The sequence below is a fragment of the Coregonus lavaretus genome, assembly GCF_964263955.1.
Source record: "Coregonus lavaretus genome assembly, chromosome: 17".
Taxonomy (NCBI): domain Eukaryota; kingdom Metazoa; phylum Chordata; class Actinopteri; order Salmoniformes; family Salmonidae; genus Coregonus; species Coregonus lavaretus.
The window spans coordinates 16,163,049-16,178,144 of record NC_140004.1 but is presented as its reverse complement, the minus strand read 5'-3'; the positions used below and the strand labels follow the sequence as shown (position 1 = coordinate 16,178,144).

At 40.8% G+C, this 15,096-nt stretch overlaps 1 protein-coding gene across 2 annotated transcripts in view; it reads left to right on the top strand.

Annotated features, from left to right (window-relative positions):
- Positions 1-1,436: 1,436 nt before the first annotated feature.
- The window catches only part of LOC311144599 (phosphatidylinositol 4-phosphate 5-kinase-like protein 1), a 28,067-nt gene continuing 14,407 nt past the window's right edge, over positions 1,437-15,096 (top strand). The window contains exon 1 of one of the 2 annotated variants that reach the window (XM_084180635.1): positions 1,437-1,762. The gene's annotated coding sequence lies outside the window, so the exon portion shown is untranslated. The remainder of the gene's footprint in view (positions 1,763-15,096) is intronic. The other variant, XM_084180632.1, reaches the window with a different exon arrangement.

Sequence of the window (15,096 nt, the reverse complement as noted above, 5' to 3'; positions counted from 1 at the left end):
TCACATTGTAGGATTTTTTATGAATTTATTTGCAAAATATGGTGGAAAATAAGTATTTGGTCACCTACAAACAAGCAAGATTTCTGGCTCTCAAAGACCTGTAACTTCTTCTTTAAGATGCTCCTCTGTCCTCCACTCGTTACCTGTATTAATGGCACCTGTTTGAACTTGTTATCAGTATAAAAGACACCTGTCCACAACCTCAAACAGTCACACTCCAAACTCCACTATGGCCAAGACCAAAGAGCTGTCAAAGGACACCAGAAACAAAATTGTAGACCTGCACCAGGCTGGGAAGACTGAATCTGCAATAGGTAAGCAGCTTGGTTTGAAGAAATCAACTGTGGGAGCAATTATTAGGAAATGGAAGACATACAAGACCACTGATAATCTCCCTCAATCTGGGGCTCCACGCAAGATCTCACCCTGTGGGGTCAAAATGATCACAAGAACGGTGAGCAAAAATCCCAGAACCACACGGGGGGACCTAGTGAATAACCTGCAGAGAGCTGGGACCAAAGTAACAAAGCCTACCATCAGTAACACACTACGCCGCCAGGGACTCAAATCCTGCAGTGCAAGACGTGTCCCCCTGCATAAGCCAGTACATGTCCAGGCCCGTCTGAAGTTTGCTAGAGTGCATTTGGATGATCCAGAAGAGGATTGGGAGAATGTCATATGGTCAGATGAAACCAAAATAGAACTTTTTGGTAAAAACTCAACTTGTCGTGTTTGGAGGACAAAGAATGCTGAGTTGCATCCAAAGAACACCATACCTACTGTGAAGCATGGGGGTGGAAACATCATGCTTTGGGGCTGTTTTTCTGCAAAGGGACCAGGACGACTGATCCGTGTAAAGGAAAGAATGAATGGGGCCATGTATCGTGAGATTTTGAGTGAAAACCTCCTTCCATCAGCAAGGGCATTGAAGATGAAACGTGGCTGGGTCTTTCAGCATGACAATGATCCCAAACACACCGCACGGGCAACAAAGGAGTGGCTTCGTAAGAAGCATTTCAAGGTCCTGGAGTGGCCTAGCCAGTCTCCAGATCTCAACCCCATAGAAAATCTTTGGAGGGAGTTGAAAGTCCGTGTTGCCCAGCGACAGCCCCAAAACATCACTGCTCTAGAGGAGATCTGCATGGAGGAATGGGCCAAAATACCAGCAACAGTGTGTGAAAACCTTGTGAAGACCTTGTGAAAACGTTTGACCTGTGTCATTGCCAACAAAGGGTATATAACAAAGTATTGAGAAACTTTTGTTATTGACCAAATACTTATTTTCCACCATAATTTGCAAATAAATTCATGAAAAATCCTATAATGTGATTTTCTGGATTTTTTTTCTCATTTTGTCTGTCTTAGTTGACGTGTACCTATGATGAAAATTACAGGCCTCTCTAATCTTTTTAAGTGCGAGAACTTGCACAATTGGTGGCTGACTAAATACTTTTTTCCCTCACTGTAATTAATATATTACTGAAAGCATAAACTACAGCTAGCTAGCACTGCAGTGTATAAAATGTGGTGAGTAGTTGACTCAAAAAGAGAGAAAGACAATAGTTGAACAAATTATTTTCTTTCAAAATGAAGGAGAAGCAAGAGACAAATAGAGAGAGAGAGAGATTCTAATTTCTTTTCACTTTCAGTTTCACTTACTTATCTAGCAAATGCAGCTAGCTAGTTTAGCCTACTGAAACACCCTGCTCAATGTTAGCTAGCTGGCTATGACTTTACAACACTGGAACTCTTCCAAGTCAAGGTAAGCTTTTGGTTTACACATTTATTGCCACCGGGACCCGCCGGTGTAACTGCTTACAGACTGTACACTAACTTTACTGCATGATTGTAGCAGGTTTACTAATGGATTAACATTAGTTCTATTAGCTACGCTGACTATGATGTTACTCTAGCTAATATGGTGACAACTATGTATGCTGTGTGTAGCGTTTTGGTTTGGAAGGTTATTTCGCCTGGTCACATACAGCTGATGTGTTGTGCATTGAAGTCCACAAGCGAAGGGAAGAGGTGAGAGCAGGAGTGTGCATGGATGCGAGAACGAATACAACATGGCTGTCATCAAAGTTAACTGTGTTTACGGGTGATCAGGGGTGTATTCATTCCGCCGATTCTGTTGAAAACGACCTGTGTGCACTTACGTTGTAAACTTTCATTCATAGGCTAGGTTGCAGCAACCTCGTGATGGGTATAGGGAGAATTCGAGTATCATGTAGTAGCCTAAACCTATCGCTGTTACATTGAACTGGGTGAATGGAATATGAATGAGAGTCATCCAATATGATGTAATAGAAATAAGGCTATGCTCATGATAAAACATTTTTTTCTGAATTCTGTCGCTGTACATTTCAAAAGTGCTGAACAAATAGTTATATTGACTACGTCCGTCCTAGCTCGCTCATTAATGTCTTAATCGAAATTACGGATTGCCTTTAATCCGCTCGTCGTCTCCTTATGCCATAGATTGTACATCTCAATTGTCAGTAGAAACCACATTTGTTTAAGCAAGGCAGGCATGTTTTTTTACAAGGCAGTAAATGAGGGTGAATTAACTGTTTCGCTGCCAGACAAGGCTCCGCTTATAGCCAGGTGTAGCAGTGGTAAGGATTCCATGGCGCTGAAAAGAAAGCTCTGCTGTTGGGACAGCTTTATGTAGGCCCTTACAGCTTGTGGGAACCGTTTGTCACCGTTATAGTGCAATTCATGTATTGTTTAGTGTTGTGTTGTGTTGTGTTGTGTAGTGGCTTTGCTGGCATACATCTAAATAAATTGGCCCACCAAGATATACATGCTAAAATCGCCACTGTCCACGCCTAATAGTCATACTCGTCACTTATTATTATTATTATTATTATTATTATTACAAATAGAAGATTATCACTTCACACAATGGTGCTCGTTTAGTAAAGTTACATCAAAGCTGAATCAATGTCTCGCAAGATCACATAATGATTAATTCGTATTTTACATAACAGAACCAATATAATAGCATAGCATACTAGGCCTATAACGTTACTGTTACACCAAAAGTAGCTCCTCATTTCTAATGAGATTTTAGGATAGTTAGCTGAAGCTGAATAGTCAAAGAAAAAATGTAATGCGCCAAAACTCAACAGAGCCACTAGGCAGGATATATGCTTTGATTGAAACAAAATACAACAAAGGCCAATAGTTTGTTAACACCATCTGCTCTAATTCGCTAACGAAACAGATCGAAATGCATAGGCTATTCCCATGAAACTGACTGAGATCAATCAAGTGACTGGCATTCAGATGCAGTTTCACCTGTAAAACGTGAATATTTATCATTCATGATTGACAGTGATGATGTCCTATTTTGAAATTAGGTATGCCTAACTTGTTATTTGAAGGTATTAAAAATATAAAATTTTCTTGAGACAAAATGTGTGGGTAATTGGAGAATGCATTTTATGCATATTTTATAACAGGGCTCTCCAACCCTGTTCCTGGAGAGCTACTGTACCATCCTGTAGATTTTCATTCCAACCCTAATCTAGCGCACCTGATTCTGATAATTAGTTGGTTCATAAAATGAATGGGTTAGTTATGACTGGGGTTGGAGTGAAACCCTACAGGAAGGTAGCGCTCCAGGAACAGGATTGGAGAGCCCTGTAATGATAGGCTATTCAATAGGCTATCTTTCGGTACACACTTTGATTGAGGAAATGATGTCACCATTTACATAATTTTTGCACTCCCTCAACTAAAGAAATTGCACTAAACCACTGCAAGTAAGATCTGTGGTAGGTCTGTAGGGGGTGGTGTCTGCCAGTGGAGACTGGTGGGAGGAGCTATAGGAGGACAGGCTCATTGTAATGGCTGAAATGGAATAGAAGGAACGGAATCAAACATGTGGTTTCCATATTATTGACACCGTTCCATTTATTTCATTCCAACCATTACAATGAGCCCGTCCTTCTATAGCTCCTCCCACCAGCCTCCACTGCTGTCTGTATGCTGCATGTGTGCCCTGCTGGCTTCATCCATCTGAGCAGAAGCCAAAATGCAACGTCCCGTGCTCATTACGAACAGGGTAAATAAAGGACCTTGAATGACAGCACCATGGACAACTCCTCCATTCACCCGGAGACTTCGTGCAGTATTTTGGTCTGCCGCAGACCAGGTTTTAGCATTCTTCTCCATGTACATTGTGTCATAGCCTACACTTAGATTAGCCTACACTGTAATTCATTAACTGGACTGGATTATTTTACCACACCAGTATTGCAATCCAATATATGCACAATTTATGCAATACACTGAGATTTCTGCAATACACTGAGATATATTGCGGCGCTGTAATTATTATTTTTGCCTGCGCTACAGACGGCAATATTGGTTCGCTAATACAGGACTAGTAGAGGCCCAGTGCACTACTTTAGTGAAATAAATATACTAGATATTTAAACAAATAACGAATATTAGTTTTTATTCCGATTTTTCAGCGGGTGCTGCAGCACCTTCAGCCCCCCTACTTCCTGAGGCTATGCTTGCCACAGTCTGACAATGTACAATGGCCATTAGAATGGTATTGCTTTGGGAATACCGTGTGTGAGTGACGCCTGTTTGAACGAGTGTATTAGACACCCCCAAAACAAACACACACACACAACCCACCTGTCTCTATCTGTGTATGTAACCACATGGACTTGGATGAGATACCTCATCCCAGTCCGTGTGGTTCCTCCCTCTGAAAATAATCTGTGGCACAACCTCTTCCATGTCCTAATAGGCCTACTTATAATAATATGGTTATTATGTGCTAAAAGAGAAAGTATTTCCTTGTTACTAAAGCCAATTCTAAAGTATAGTTCCAGGTCATGTTATTATCATGTTGTTCAAGGTTATTGTATATATATATACATACATACATACAGTGGGGAAAAAAAGTATTTAGTCAGCCACCAATTGTGCAAGTTCTCCCACTTAAAAAGATGAGAGAGGCCTGTAATTTTCATCATAGGTACACGTCAACTATGACAGACAAAATGAGAAATCACATTGTAGGATTTTTTATGAATTTATTTGCAAATTATGGTGGAAAATAAGTATTTGGTCAATAACAAAAGTTTCTCAATACTTTGTTATATACCCTTTGTTGGCAATGACACAGGTCAAAATTTTTTTTCTGTAAGTCTTCACAAGGTTTTCACACACTGTTGCTGGTATTTTGGCCCATTCCTCCATGCAGATCTCCTCTAGAGCAGTGATGTTTTGGGGCTGTCGCTGGGCAACACAGACTTTCAACTCCCTCCAAAGATTTTCTATGGGGTTGAGATCTGGAGACTGGCTAGGCCACTCCAGGACCTTGAAATGCTTCTTACGAAGCCACTCCTTCGTTGCCCGGGCGGTGTGTTTGGGATCATTGTCATGCTGAAAGACCCAGCCATGTTTCATCTTCAATGCCCTTGCTGATGGAAGGAGGTTTTCACTCAAAATCTCACGATACATGGCCCCATTCATTCTTTCCTTTACACGGATCAGTCGTCCTGGTCCCTTTGCAGAAAAACAGCCCCAAAGCATGATGTTTCCACCACCATGCTTCACAGTAGGTATGGTGTTCTTTGGATGCAACTCAGCATTATTTGTCCTCCAAACACGACGAGTTGAGTTTTTACCAAAAAGTTATATTTTGGTTTCATCTGACCATATGACATTCTCCCAATCCTCTTCTGGATCATCCAAATGCACTCTAGCAAACTTCAGACGGGCCTGGACATGTACTGGCTTAAGCAGGGGGACACGTCTGGCACTGCAGGATTTGAGTCCCTGGCGGCGTAGTGTGTTACTGATGGTAGGCTTTGTTACTTTGGTCCCAGCTCTCTGCAGGTCATTCACTAGGTCCCCCCGTGTGGTTCTGGGATTTTTGCTCACCGTTTTTGTGATCATTTTGACCCCACGGGGTGAGATCTTGCGTGGAGCCCCAGATCGAGGGAGATTATCAGTGGTCTTATATGTCTTCCATTTCCTAATAATTGCTCCCACAGTTGATTTCTTCAAACCAAGCTGCCTACCTATTGCAGATTCAGTCTTGCCAGCCTGGTGCAGGTCTACAATTTTGTTTCTGGTGTCCTTTGACAGCTCTTTGGTCTTGGCCATAGTGGAGTTTGGAGTGTGACTGTTTGAGGTTGTGGACAGGTGTCTTTTATACTGATAACAAGTTCAAACAGGTGCCATTAATACAGGTAACGAGTGGAGGACAGAGGAGCCTCTTAAAGAAGAAGTTACAGGTCTGTGAAAGCCAGAAATCTTGCTTGTTTGTAGGTGACCAAATACTTATTTTCCACCATAATTTGCAAATAAATTCATAAAAAATCCTACAATGTGATTTTCTGGATTTTTTTTCCTCAATTTGTCTGTCATAGTTGACGTGTACCTATGATGAAAATTACAGGCCTCTCTCATCTTTTTAAGTGGGAGAACTTGCACAATTGGTGGCTGACTAAATACCTTTTTCCCCCACTGTAGTACATTTATCATAATTTGGTTGTAATCCAGAGAGGTTAGAAAATGTATCTAGATCCTTTATGAGGCTGTGGAAGGATTCAAGTTGTGGATTTAAAAGAAAACATAAATCATCAGAGTACAATGACACCTTTGTTTTTAAGCCCTGGATTTCTAATCCCTTGATATTATTGTTGGATCTGATTTTAATAGCTACCATTTCGATGGCCATAATAAATAGATATGCCGATAGTGGACAACCTTGTTTTACTCCTCTTGACTGTTTAAAACTTTCGGCGAAATAGCCATTATTTACTATTTTACACCTAGGGTTCCTATACATGATTTTAACCCATTTTATAAGAGATTCTCCAAAATTGAAAAGCTCCAGGCATTTATATATAAACTCCAGTCGTACTTTATCAAATGCCTTTTCAAAGTCTGCTATGAATAGCAGGCCTGGTTTCCCATAATTTTTCATAGTGTTCTATTGTTTCCAGTACTTGCCTTATATTATCTCCAATGTATTGTCCATGTAAAAAAACATGTCTGATTAGAATGAAAAATGTCCGACAATACCTTTTTAATTCTATGCGCTATACATGTTGCTAGAATTTTTTTTATGGTTGGATCTTTATATTTCCCACTTGTATCCTGTTTAAGTAATAATGAAATCAGACCTTCTCCTTGAGTGTCTGATAATCTACCATTTACATAGGAATGGTTAAAACATGCTAATAACGGTCCTCTGAGTATATCAAAAAGGTTTGGTATACCTCGACTGTTATGCCATCCAACCCTGGAGTTTTCCTGGACTTAAAGTCTTTAATTGCATCCAGAAGTTCCTCCTCTGTAATTTCACCTTCACATGAGTCTTTCTGTATGGCTGTTAATTTTACATTATCAATAGAAAAAAATCTCTACAATTAGCTTCAGTTAGAGGAGAAGGAGGCAACTGAAACGAAAACATATGCTTAAAGTACTTTGCTTCCTCCTTCAAAATATCATTTGGTGAATCATGGGTGACTCCTTCATTTTTAACCAGTTTCAGTACATTCTTTTTGGTAGCATTTCTATGTTGAAGATTAAAAAATAATTTGGTGCATTTTTCCCCATATTCCATCCAGTTTGCTTTATTTTTATAATATATTACACTTGATCTTTCTTGAATAAGTTTCTCCATTTCTTTTTGTTTTTCCTCAAATTTATTCTGAGCCTCTATGTTACAGTTTTTATTGCTATCTATCTGTTCTGTTAGACCTTCTATTTCCTTTGTTAGTATGGACTCTTTTGACCTAAATTGCTTTTGTTTTCGAGATGAGTACTGAATTGCATGGCAATTTAAAGGTGTCCCATACAATAAGGGGATTTGCTGTACCTATGTTATGTCGGAAAAATTCAGTTATAAATTCCTCTGTCCTAGTTAAAAACAAGTTATCATCCAATAGGCTTTGATTACATTTCCAATATCCTCGCCTACGTGGAAATTCAGTAAGAGTAATGTATATGCCAATTAATATGATGGTCCGACCGCATTCTGTCCCCTATCAACACTTTTTAAACTTTTGGTGCCAACGAGAATGACATAAGAAAGAAGTCAAGACGACTAGCTTGATTGAGTCTCCGCCATGTATATCTCACTAGGTCAGGATATTTAAGCCTCCATATATCCACTAGTTCTAATGTATCCATGACATGTACATGATATCTTTAATTTGATCACTCTGTTGTCGCAGATAATTTTTTCTGCGCAGCATGAAATGCAAATTGTAGTGTATTCAAAGTTTAAAAAGGCTTTTAAAGTTTGTAATTTCCACTTTAAAATGTCAGACATGATTTTTCCTAACGGAAAATGTATCAACCCCTACAAAAATGTCAATTAATTATAATCTACAGTGGGGAAAAAAAGTATTTAGTCAGCCACCAATTGTGCAAGTTCTCCCACTTAAAAAGATGAGAGAGGCCTGTAATTTTCATCATAGGTACACGTCAACTATGACAGACAAATTGAGAAGAAAAAAATCCAGAAAATCACATTGTAGGATTTTTTATGAATTGATTTGCAAATTATGGTGGAAAATAAGTATTTGGTCACCTACAAACAAGCAAGATTTCTGGCTCTCACAGACCTGTAACTTCTTCTTTAAGAGGCTCCTCTGTCCTCCACTCGATACCTGTATTAATGGCACCTGTTTGAACTTGTTATCAGTATAAAAGACACCTGTCCACAACCTCAAACAGTCACACTCCAAACTCCACTATGGCCAAGACCAAAGAGCTGTCAAAGGACACCAGAAACAAAATTGTAGACCTGCACCAGGCTGGGAAGACTGAATCTGCAATAGGTAAGCAGCTTGGTTTGAAGAAATCAACTGTGGGAGCAATTATTAGGAAATGGAAGACATACAAGACCACTGATAATCTCCCTCGATCTGGGGCTCCACGCAAGATCTCACCCCGTGGGGTCAAAATGATCACAAGAATGGTGAGCAAAAATCCCAGAACCACACGGGGGGACCTAGTGAATGACCTGCAGAGAGCTGGGACCAAAGTAACAAAGCCTACCATCAGTAACACACTACGCCGCCAGGGACTCAAATCCTGCAGTGCCAGACGTGTCCGTCCCCCTGCTTAAGCCAGTACATGTCCAGGCCCGTCTGAAGTTTGCTAGAGTGCATTTGGATGATCCAGAAGAGGATTGGGAGAATGTCATATGGTCAGATGAAACCAAAATATAACTTTTTGGTAAAAACTCAACTCGTCGTGTTTGGAGGACAAAGAATGCTGAGTTGCATCCAAAGAACACCATACCTACTGTGAAGCATGGGGGTGGAAACATCATGCTTTGGGGCTGTTTTTCGGCAAAGGGACCAGGACGACTGATCCGTGTAAAGGAAAGAATGAATGGGGCCATGTATCGTGAGATTTTGAGTGAAAACCTCCTTCCATCAGCAAGGGCATTGAAGATGAAACGAGGCTGGGTCTTTCAGCATGACAATGATCCCAAACACACCGCCCGGGCAACGAAGGAGTGGCTTCGTAAGAAGCATTTCAAGGTCCTGGAGTGGCCTAGCCAGTCTCCAGATCTCAACCCCATAGAAAATCTTTGGAGGGAGTTGAAAGTCCGTGTTGCCCAGCGACAGCCCCAAAACATCACTGCTCTAGAGGAGATCTGCATGGAGGAATGGGCCAAAATACCAGCAACAGTGTGTGAAAACCTTGTGAAGACTTACAGAAAACTTTTGACCTGTGTCATTGCCAACAATGGGTATATAACAAAGTATTGAGAAACTTTTGTTATTGACCAAATACGTATTTTCCACCATAATTTGCAAATAAAATCATAAAAAATCCTACAGTGTGATTTTCTGGGATTTTTTTTTCTCATTTTGTCTGTCATAGTTGACGTGAACCTATGATGAAAATTACAGGTCTCTCTCATCTTTTTAAGTGGGAGAACTTGCACAATTGGTGGCTGACTAAATACTTTTTTCCCCACTGTATATAATAATTCAAATTTCCTGTTGCTGCAGGATTATTTTCCTGCTGCGAGAAGCAGGGTCAAATTTAGATAGCACACCTGTACATAACATGGTATGATTGAAATATGAAAAGATATGAACAACCATTGTAAAAAGTGGGTGAATAATGCCTGAGATTTTTTATCCTTTCTAAAAAGGCTATAGCCGCAATCAAACACACAAACGGCACCCTATACGATTTTACCTGATTTATATCTGTAAAGAAAAGATTAATATTAGTGATAGTAATTCTGTGTCATACTTTCTGAATTTTTGGGGACTGTCACTCAGCCCCAAAACTACTGCCTCTCAGAAAAGAAAATAGAATTAGACCAGGCGGTGTCTGACCTCTGACCTGGAAGATCGTCAAGGTCAACAACTCCAGTCACCCGAGCCACGGACTGTTCACTCCTGTTCACTCCATTAGTTACCATCTGGAAAACGATATCAGCGCATTTGGCAAACTGCCTACTCGGCGAAGGAAAGGCGCCCTGTGTGAAAGATTCTTTGACAAACAGTGATATACACTCTGAATGACCTCAAATGATTAATCCCATATTGGTCTTTCACAGTCAGGCCAACCCAAGCTGTACTGTGCAAGTAGGCTAATATTAGGCCTACTAATCAAATAGATAAGTGAGGCTGTCAACTGAGTCAGAAATTCACAGGTTTCAGATTTTTATTTTTCAGGTTTTCGCGCTCAAAGTCACACTTTTTTAATAGAAAAACATAAAAATGGGATGTTCTAAGTCCACAACAATGCTTAAACCACATCAAGAGACCACTTTTGAGGTCTGCGAAAAATCTAAGAAATTTAGATTTTGAGGGTAGTTACCCCTTAATTTAACTGTGCAGGCACCTAGCACTGTTGTTTGGTTAGCTGGGTTTCTAAAGTGCACATGAAGTGGTGTTTGCAAACCAAATGGCCACTGGATTGATGCAAATAATCATGATATCATTCCTCCAGGTAGGCATAGGCTACTTTTTAGCTAGTTACCATTTAATTGAGAAGAAAAGGCTTTCACAACATCTACCAGAAGATGGTTAGGGCTATCATTAGTATCACTATATTTTTCCTGTTCCTTAATTGTTTGAAACCATATTATGAGGCATGTCTTACCTTGTTTCAAAGTAGCCTATAGCCAAAATCCCACCATAGAAATGTGGAGGCAATTATTTTATGAAGACTGCCTCATATGGCTCTCCTGTTCTATTGGTTTTCAATTCAACTTTATTTCATTGTCTAGCAGCCAAAGGTATTATTGTAGTCATATTAGCAACCCATGATTGTTGTCATAGCTGCGGGATGTAGGGGTGCTGGGGGTGCTTCAGCACCCCCTTGTGGTGAGATGTTAAAACTGCAATAATGTGTTGTTGCAATAAAAAATGATTAAATAGTTGCACTATTGATATAAATGATAATGGGATTTGGGTAGGGGAGAGAAAAAAAAACATGGGATATTTATATACAGTGCCTTCGGAAAGTATTCAGACCCCTTGACGTTTTCCACATTTTATTAGGTTACAGCCTTATTCTAAAATGTATTAAATTGTTTTTCCCCCCTCATCAATCTACACACAATACCCCATAATGACAAAGCAAAAACTGGATTTATTTATATATATATATATATATATATATCATATTTACATAAGTATTCAGACCTTTTACCAGTACTTTGTTGAAGATTACAGCCTCGAGTCTTCTTGGGTATGACGCTACAAGCTTGGCACACCAGTATTTGGGGAGTATCCCATTCTTCTCTGCAGATCCTCTCTGTCAGGTTGGATGGGGAGCGTTGCTGCACAGCTATTTTCAGGTCTCTTCAGAGATGTTCGATTGGGTTCAAGTCCGGGCTCTGGCTGGGCCACTCAAGGACATTCAGAGACTTGTCCCGAAGCCACTCCTGTGTTTTCTTGGCTGTGTGCTTAGGGTCGTTGTCCTGTTGGGAGGTGAACCTTCGCCCCAGTCTGAGGTCCTGAGCGCTCTGGAGCAGGTTTTCATCAAGGATCTTTCTGTACTTTGCTCCGTTCATCTATGTCTCGATCCTGATTAGTCTCCCAGTCCCTGCCGCTGAAAAACATCCCCACAGCATGATGCTGCCACCACCATGCTTCACCGTAGGGATGGTGCCATGTTTCCTTCAGACGTGATGCTTGGCATTCAGGCCAAAGAGTTCAATCTTGGTTTCATCAGACCAGAGAATCTTGTTTCTATGGTCTGAGAATCTTTAGGTGCCTTTTGGCAAACTCCAAGCAGGCTGTCATGTGGCTTTTACTGAGGAGTGGCTTCCGTCTGGCCACTCTACCATAAAGGCCTAATTGGTGGAGTGCTGCAGAGATGGTTGTTCTTCTGGAAGGTTCTCCCATTAACACAGAGGAACTGAATACTTATGTAAATAAGGTATTTCTGTTTTTCGTTTTTAATAAATTTGCTAAAATGTCTAAAAACCTGTTTTTACTTTGTCATTATGGGGTATTGTGTGTAGATTGCTGAGGAAATTGTTTTATTAAATCAATTTTAGAATAAGGCTGTAACGTAACAAAATTTGGAAAAAGTCAAGGGGTCTGAATACTTTCCGAAGGCACTGTATGGTCCCCATTCTGCATGGAGAGCTCTCGGCTCTGTTTTGTAAGCGGTGCGCTCATGATATGCTCATATCTATTCAGTTGTGGGGGTTTGGAGTCGGACACACACTCTGCTGTACGTTAGACAGTTTAGTTTGAGTTAAGGTCTCTCTCTCTCCCTCGTCTCTTCTCTCCTCCTTGTGGTGGATATCAACTGATCTGGAGCAATAGTCTTCCACTTCTATTTTCTATTAGTTTACAATTCTAAACTTGGCGGAAAGGTAATGGGAACAATATCAAATAAGGAACATGGCATTCTCTCGTCCTTGGCTCGTAGGCCTGCTCCTGCCCTATGTCAAACACGTAGGCATACTAACCCACTATCCTAGCAAGCAACACAGTGCTGGCCGCGGCCCAGTGAGTGGCGCTTTCCACCCACTGGTGCACGATGGATCGTATAGCTGTCCGTTTGTGCTCAGTTTTAATAGATACAATCTTAGTTACAACACCACTCTCTTTACCGCGCTCTCTCTCACAAACACCCTTTGTAATTATGCAGTACAAATAAATGTGCACTCTGTTCACAACAGTCTATTCCTAGGCAGCGAGTGAGTTTCAAGTTTGTGAGTTTCAAGTTTGGGGAAGCTTACAATTTATCAAACCATTTAACTACCGATCTGCGTGCCAGTTGTGATTTTCATATGCACATTTTCATGGAACAGTTTCATTTCAATGGTTAATAATACAAATCGGAATTAAAATGATAAAAGTAGAAAAGTAGAAATTCCACTAATGCGAGCCTTTGCCATATGGACACATTGATTCACTGTGAGCCATTGGCAGCTGAATAAATTAGTGCATGGAACTAAGAGATGCCTATAGGCCAATGTAGCAGTAGGCCTATAACTTCCATTGTCAACTAAGTAAAAATACATAAAGCCGACAAATAAAAACAGAAAATATCCTGATGAAGATGCAGGTTCTTTCAATTGCATTCATCGCTCTACTCCACCTGTCTGCCTCCCTTTCTATATGTCTTGACTTGAGCTATAGCTAGTGAAGTGCAACATTGTATCAAATCAATCAACTGGGTCCACCCAATGAAGGTCTGGCCGGAAGCTGTTGCTAGCAAACTTACAACATTGTATCAACTAGCCTCCGGGCCCTCAGAGTTTCCTGCACCTGTGAGCTCGGGACAGACACAGCTGTTTTTGTGCAAAGAGAAATGTGTTCAGGTATTTTATGACGTTTCCACTGGATATGTGGTATCCCAAGAGCATGGCATCTTGCTCTTTCACAATGAGTGAGGCCTGGTGATTATCAAGATTTTTCAAATAATATGAAGAACTATTATTTTTCACAATGACTGAGAAGCTCCGCTGATTAGTAGTGGTGAGTTAAGACAATCAGAAATCAGACATCCCCAAATGGGCACTTTCCTACTTTTGCGCACAGCAGGCCAGTTAGCCTACTTCTATGCCTGCTCAGCCGCACAAGCTCCCTTCACATTAAGAGGACAGAGAAACCAGACACATGCTCATTGCTCACATGGAGCGCTCCAAACAAAATAATAATAATAATAATATGCCATTTAGCAGACGCTTTTTATCCAAAGCGACTTACAGTCATGCGTGCATACATTTTTGTGTATGGGTGGTCCCGGGGATCGAACCCACTACCCTGGCGTTACAAGCGCAGTGCTCTACCAGCTGAGCTACAGAGGACCACAAATACAATGAAAAAATTGACAAAACTCATAAATGATGGTATGAAATAAATCACAACTTGTTTCTCACAAGAGTAGGTTGTGAACTCTGCAAACAACGTTTCCACTCCGAGAATAAGAACGGTAAATGACTGTAGGCCTAATTAATCCATGCATTAACAGAAATTAATGTAACCAAATGATGGGATTAATGGTAAATGTTTTACTAGTGACATATGCAATAGGGAATTGAACGAAATAAACAAAGGGCAAACAATAAAACAATGAATGAGCAAGAATTGGTGTGAGACAGCTCAGCGCATTCTGGAGAGAGACACGCCAATATCTTTGCCAATGTCTTGCCCGACTCACGCCTCTCCCTTGAGATTAATGAGCAAGCCTAAATTACCCCTGCTTCAGGCCTATTACCTACAGGTGTTGCCGTTCCAGCCCAGTTCCGATCCTAGAGACCTGCTGGTACCAACCGCGGCACCGGCTTCCCACTCGGCTGCCGACGGCTGGGGTGGGAGAAACCTTTATTAAAAACCTAGCTCAGGGGTTGGGTGACCCATAGTTCATCATGCTCTCCTAGGACTATAAGACCAGGGGAATTCGAGTGGTGAGTATACTTTCTCAGCTCGGCAACTTACAGTATCATTAAATAAATATAGTTGTACACCCACGGGTGCACGTAACAAACACTTCACCTGTGGACCTGGAGTTACTCTCCGTAATGGGACCTAGTGTCCCACGAGACTAAGAGGTATATTCACCTTGCCGTGCCTTAGCCTATCATCCTAAGACATTTCTATACACACC